Below are 7090 nucleotides of genomic sequence, written 5' to 3'. Positions count from 1 at the left end.
TTCCAACGATCATCCATCCCCGCGTCCTTCAATTTGTAATTATCATCAAGTATGCTCAGAGAAATTGAAATTTTCAATGTCAATCAGTCAGTCAATAATTACAAAAATTCCAGGCAATAATTAAGAAAAAAAGTCCAAAAATTCAATTATCAAAAATAAAGAAAATCCCAGCAAGAGCCTTCAAGCACAATTCTTAAGTACTTCAATGTTAAATCCAATAAATTATTAAAGAAACATTTTCTCTCATCGCTCGCTCAATTTTCAAACGTCTACCACCTGTTGAAGCAGCATGAAAATGAAAAAAAAAGCCAAGCGACGAAGAAGAACAAAAATTTCAATTTTTTTCTCAATTTTTCCCCCAGAGTGCCATAATGTCTCAGAGAATTTTCTGCGTGCTCATTTTTCTCGCACTCAGTATTTCTTGCATTATCTTCTTCTGTGTGCTTCACAATTTATAAGCATTTAGTTATCAGATTCAATGCGGAACGGTTGTAAAAAAATAAAAAGGCTGCTTTGTGCTTAATTCGTGTGAATTATTTTGAGTCAAAAAAGGAATTAAAAATAAGAAGTTATTCAATTTTGTGCTGGAATTAAGCCATAATAATTTATCCAAGTGAATATTAAGAGTCACAGTAATGGAAATAATTGTCAATCTTTTGTTGCCGTTGTGGAAATTAAAATATGAGGCTGAATTATGCTAATCAAGTGATAACTCTAAAAGTGTTGACTTTACATCCTGCTGAACAGTGAATTGATATTATTTAAGTGAATTTTAAAAGTATAAATCCGTGAATATTGTAAGTTCATCCGTCACTTTTAAATCTGAATAATTAATTGCTAATGCTAATGGATTTTGTGTCCTCCTTCTCATCGACATCGTTTATATCCATTTGTAAATCTTTTCATAATTTTCACTTTTTTCAAAAATAGAAGAAAAAATCTTTTTTTTTATTTTCTTATTTTTAAAAAGTGAATGAACATGGGCAACAATTCAAAAAAATAGTAATTTAGCGATTCTTGATTTATTTTCGATTTATTGAGCGTGAGGCAAACGGGAAAATTACGATATTTTTTTTCTGGTTTGAAATAAAAATAGAAGCGTTTAAAGTGAAATATTTGTGTCAAATCTAATCAAGGTTTTTTTTTTTTCTCAATTAATATTATGCATACTCGCTTCGCTCCGTTCATGAAAATGGAAATCAATTAAGATAGTCAAGTGGACTGCTGAAATTTGGTGAAATTAGATATCAGCTGGACATTAAATTGCATTATTTAAATGTGAAGTAGTGAATTGAAGTGGCTTGGTAGCGCAATATTTAGTACTTCGGGACATAATTATTGCAGCACTAACCATGCGGTCATGGGTTCGAGACTCGGTAGGAGAGACTTTTTCTCATGTCCCTTTTCGAATTATATGCAGTGACAACGAGGCGAGGGTCACAACCCTCCTTTCAGAAGGCTATAAACAGTAATATTTCAAATGAACAGTTCGGATTCTACTATTAACTCTTTAAACTGGACCGATATCCAAAAAATATGTTAGTGCACTTTTTGTATTTTTTTTCAAAGTTTTTTTCAATGAAAACTCTGATTTCAAGTCCTGTTTCCCAAAATAGTGTGATTTTTGACTTCTTAAAACCCTTTTTTCCCCGAATACCTCCTGAGTGTTACTAACTTGAACGAAAAATTTCTAGGGCTGAGTGCCGTGACACAAAAAAGTTGCTTTCCACTTCAGTTAGTATAAGGAAAATTTGACTAAACTTGACTCGACTTAACTTAGAATTCTAGTCAATTTGGAGCTCTGACTGATAATGAACTCTGAGTTCTTTATCAGTTCTGCCAGTTGACTTGACTCTGGCATTAACCGGATTTCATTGAATCTAGCATAGGGTCAGAATCATGCAGAACCAGAGCTCGAAGTCGACTCGAATTTTATATGGAATGAAGTCTTCTTTCCATACATAATTCAAATCAACTTCGAGCTCTGCAAATAACACACTTTTCTACACTCTATGTCTTTCATGAGTGTATTACAAGCTGCGATCAATCGACAATATATCTCGTTATAAGCTCATTATTTGTGTAACTTGCCATGAAATGAACGTCAATCACATCAATCTTTTATGATATCATGATGAACTAACCCGTGAGAATTCATAAATATTTTCAATTCAATTCAATTCTGTTCGAATCAGGACAGTAAGTACATAAGTTTGAAATAAGTATGGATATAGTTATAGTCTATCCTGTGTGAAATGTTTTGAAATTTTTAAAGGAAAAAATGATTTTTTTTAGAAAATTGAAGAATTTTATCCAAAAAGGGAAGGGAGGGGGAGGGGATGTGGGATTTGGCCACAAACTGAAGCTCTGCACCTAAAACTCAGTCATTGGATAGGTCTTACCTTGCAAAAAACAACAAATATGCAGCTATAATTTCTAAAATTATTAAAATCATTCTATACCACTTTAAAGTCAATGACAAATCATGGACTTACGACATTTTGGCAAAGAATCACAAAAATTCTGTGAACATCCTGAAAAAAATCAAAAAGCCATACTGTGTACATAAACATCAAGAAGACAAGACAATCAAATTAAATCAAAAATGAAAAACTTTTTCAAGCTGAATTAATTTTGTGGAACAGAAAAAATTTCTTATTACCTAAAAGGTAATCAGGATGAAATCAAGCAATTTTTCAAAACTTTTCCATGCAATTTCACAAAGGAATGTTTTTGAAGTATTTAAGGGATGACTTGAATGGCTGTGTATTGAGTACAAAAATTTTATGCAAAAAATAAATTTTGGGGTTCTGGAAATAAAAATTGTACAGCATTTAAAAGTAAAACCTTAAAAAGTTTAATAAATTTGAAGTCACAAAAGCTACTCAATGAATTTTTTTTTGGATAATTTGCCAAAATTTAATTTATTTTTTTATATTGTTGAAAATTTGATTGTCTCGTGCCTTACATTGTGAGCTCGTGCGATATAAATGAAGAGATGGAGCTTTTTTCACCGAGATTTTAAGCATCATTAATTCATGTACTTACTTACTTCGCAAGTCGTACAGATCAATTGTGATCCTTGACCTCCCTCAGTTGCCAATTTTCAATACCAAATACAATTGTGTCTCTGTTCCTTCCTTTAACTCTTAATTAATTTACATTAAATAGAAATGTTTTTCGAGTCCGAGTTCAAAATCAAGGTGGTCAGGCCTTAATCTGTCGTAAATTCGAGACTTTAATAAGAATCCATGATGTGTGTCGATCGTATGTCTACCCTAGCTTTATTACAGTCACGCGGTTTGAGTCGTAGTCGTGTGCTGTCACTTAATGCTTAAAATTGCCACAATATACACAATCAAAACAAAAAAAGACTAGATTTTTTTAGAAAATGATTAGGGTTTCCCTAAAGTCTGGAATTCAGTGGGAATTCTTCAAAATTTCGGTCTTGACAAATCTCAAGATCTAGACAAGAAACTCAAAATTATGGCTTGGAAGTCTTGGACTCGGTCACAGTCTCGAGAATTCTCAGAAATTATTGAGTTTTTCCCTTAAACTCTTGCAAATTCTAAACTTATCTTTTGTCATTAATCGCATTAGTTCTTTTTTACCATCCATTTCTCTGAATATTCCAAAATCAACCACAATAATCCTAATGCCTTAAACTTATTCGTCGTAAAGTTGCACTCAATACAAAAAATTCATAAATTAAAAATTTCCTTCAAACATTTTAGAATTGCGTGTAAAACTTTCATAACCAGATTTAGTATTTGTGGCTGTACCTTGCAAATGTAATAAAAGTTTTGACTTATGATGATTCTTTATGAAGTTAATGAATTTGAAAGGAAATTTGTTGTAGATCGAAACTTTATAAAAATAATATTTTTATCATGACTGGAAAGTCAAAAAAGTTCAAACACATTTCATGACCTGTCAAAGGTTATTCTGGGAATATTTTATTAAAAATTAATAAATGCCACAAAATACCCAAATTAGTAACTTTTACGTCAAATAATCAATACCCTTGTCTCTTATTACGTTGATAAATAGCTGAATGATAATAATGAGACAGCTATGTCTGCTTAATGTATATCTTCAAAGAACACTTATTTTTAGATTAGCTCAAAAGGCTCAGACATGCTTGATGCAAGTAGCCTTTTGATCAAGTCCTGGATCTCATTTTATTGTGGGTTGATTACACTTTGATTACATTAATTATTGACTGTAGTTGAGCAAAATGTAGATCTTATGAGATGATTATATGGAGTAAATTGTCTGGTAAATCGGGATGGTCGTTGCTCTCGCATAATCAGGACATGCATCTTTGATGAGTTTAGTCACGGTTGCACTTTGTTATTAGATATGATTCTTTTCATTGTCTTCAGTGGGCGTTCAGATCAATTGTGATTCATGATTACCTTCAGATTTAGTCTGAAACTGGCTCTATTGCTGGATATTGATGATGATTAGTTCCTATTGATCCACTGTGAATTGTAGGATATTAAATCGTAACGCGAATCGGTGGCTATTGTTTGCCAATTTCGGATACCAAATTAAATACTGTCTCTATCAACAACTTCCTTTCATGAGTATGAAAACATATGAGAATATTCCCCAAAATTATATACTCATTGCCAATGTTAGGGATGAAGACTAATAAATAATTTGGGATTTAATCCGCTGTACACTTGCCACTTTCTCATCACTTAACTGACGTAAAATGAATGAAAAAGCAGCTGATTGTCCCGTAAAGTTCCAAAAATCATTTGGAAGAAAGGAATGTATTTAAGAAATCTGTTAGAATCCTGAGGTTATTTCCTAGAAGACACACGGGATAAAAAAAAAGTGAAATTCCGGCTCTAGGTCATTGTGGTTCTAGCTCTAGAACAAATTTGCTGAAATCCATTCCCAGTCCAGAGTCACGTCAGTCTGGGGTAGGGGCCGAGACCTAAACCGAAACTGAGACCGAAATCAGAACAGAAACCTGGAATATGAAGGAATTCTTTGAAGACCCGATTTCGTTAAATTTCGAGACCGAGAACAGGAAGTCTTGATCTAGGTATCAGGAACCTTTTGCCTGAGACCAGATTTTCAGCATTTTCTAAATGACGTAGGGGGTTTCTGGGTTTGTATAATTACTAATTTACTACAAGTTATTTGTTTCTGGATTCTTTGTTCAGAGATTTTTTGAGGTTATAAGGAAATTGATTTCACTTTCCATCCTGTTTCCATGTCTTAATTTAAAAATTAATTTTTCCAATTTTAGATCTTCATCCAAAAATTTCTCAAAGTAATTAGCGGTAAATTATTTCAAGATAATTAGCGTCGATTTTTATGAAAAAATTCCTAAATTTTTAATAAATTTAAATTAAAAATTCAAGGCAACAAACCACAATTGAAAAATGTTTTTGGCTTAGAATTTATTTTTAGGATATGAATTTTTCATCAACAAATTTTTCCTACCTTTTCTAGACATTTTTCATTTATCAATGAAATGAATCCGCTAGAGGAACATTTTCTTTCTATCCAAAAATGAAGAAGAACAATGAAATTTTGGAAAGAAATGATTAAGCTTTAAAAAGGAGGAGATTAATGCTTCATACATTTCTTTTATTTCAACAGCTTTGAGCTGGCCAAGCTTTAAAGATCAAAGAATTATGTGGATTAAGTAGAATAAAAAAAATCATCTCAATTGATCTTGCATCCTGCGCACAATGTTCATGACACTTTAAAGTCTTCAATTCATTCAAGGATATTTTCATATTTTCAAATTTAGAAATTCCACAAAAAAAAAAGCTTTTATTTGAATACGTAAAGGTTATTCCATAGACTTAGTGATAATAATTGTTTAACAAAAGGCATTGTAAGCATTCATTCAAGCATTGAAAATGTGAAAATTTACTTCCAAATATAAATAAAGCCTCACTTTAGGGAGGAATACTTTTGTGTGCGTTAGGCAGCATGAATGAAACAAATGTCGAAAAAAGGAAGAGGATTAGGGAGGCAAACACCTTCGAAAGGTCAATTTGGCTTCAGAAGTTATACAATTTTATGACTTTAATTTACTTATTATGTAACGCGAAATACTCGATTTTTTGAGACTAGATTTCCACCTTCCTTCCCCATAATAAATGAATATATTCGGGTCTACAAGTAAATATTCCGCCTAAGTTCCGCCTTAAAAGTTTAAAGTTCCGCCTTAAAAGTTCAAAGTTCCGCCTTAAAGGTTCAAAGTTCCGCCTTAAAAGTTCAAAGTTCCGCCTTAGAGGTTCAAAGTTCCGCCTTAAAAGTTCAAAGTTCCGCCTCAAAGGTTCAAAATTCCGCCTTAAAGGTTCAAAGTTCCGCCTTAAAGGTTCAAAGTTCCGCCTTAAATGTCAAAGTTCTGCCTTAAAGATTCAAAGTTCCGCCTTAAAAGTTCAAAGTTCCGCCTTAAAGGTTCAAAGTTCCGCCTTAAAATTTCAAAGTTCCGCCTTAAATGTTCAAAATTCCGCTTTCGGACTTATTCTGTTGAGCATATTTGATTTCTGTTGACCCAATTTCTTAAGCATTCTTTCCAAATGATGTCTAACATTTATTAAGGAAAAATGTCCAATTTTCCATTGTTTTCCTTTACCAAAATTATGTAAATTCTTCTGATCATGAATCCTTAATTTACCCCTCAGCAACCAAAACCAAAAAATTAACTGTAGCTAGCTTTCATCAAGTGAATAGAAAGTCATGGTTACTGTGGTATGTATACATGTAACCATTGTTCACAGATGCAAAACATAATCAAATTTCACATCTAGAAATTTTTTGTTATTTTCCGTAAAAAATTGTTCTCCCCTAGGAATAATCTATTGTTTCATTCAGAGAATCTACATCCAAAAATTAAAAAAAGTACAAAGAAGTAATTACGATACGTGATTCTTCTCCATATCCCGTCACTTTCTCCCAAAGGAAACCTCTTGATTAAATTCAAAAGGAACAAATAAAAAAAAGCACGTGTAATTTAAGAATGAAAAATTCAGGCATTGTTCAATGCTCATAAAAATGGAACAAAGAGCTATAAAAAACTTATTTTTAACAAACTTTCTTTGCTAACGACACG

General features: G+C 32.2%; 1 protein-coding gene across 1 annotated transcript in view; it reads left to right on the top strand.

Moving 5' to 3' along the window:
• Positions 1-478: 478 nt before the first annotated feature.
• The window catches only part of LOC139097673 (RYamide receptor-like), a 42387-nt gene continuing 35775 nt past the window's right edge, over positions 479-7090 (top strand). Inside the window, exon 1 of the mRNA XM_070649582.1 lies at positions 479-797. The gene's annotated coding sequence lies outside the window, so the exon portion shown is untranslated. The remainder of the gene's footprint in view (positions 798-7090) is intronic.

This window comes from Chironomus tepperi, unplaced genomic scaffold (assembly GCF_022539635.2).
Source record: "Chironomus tepperi strain 1889 unplaced genomic scaffold, CSIRO-AGI_Ctep_v1 contig_427, whole genome shotgun sequence".
Taxonomy (NCBI): Eukaryota; Metazoa; Arthropoda; class Insecta; order Diptera; family Chironomidae; genus Chironomus; species Chironomus tepperi.
This window is presented reverse-complemented; position numbering and strand designations above follow the sequence as displayed.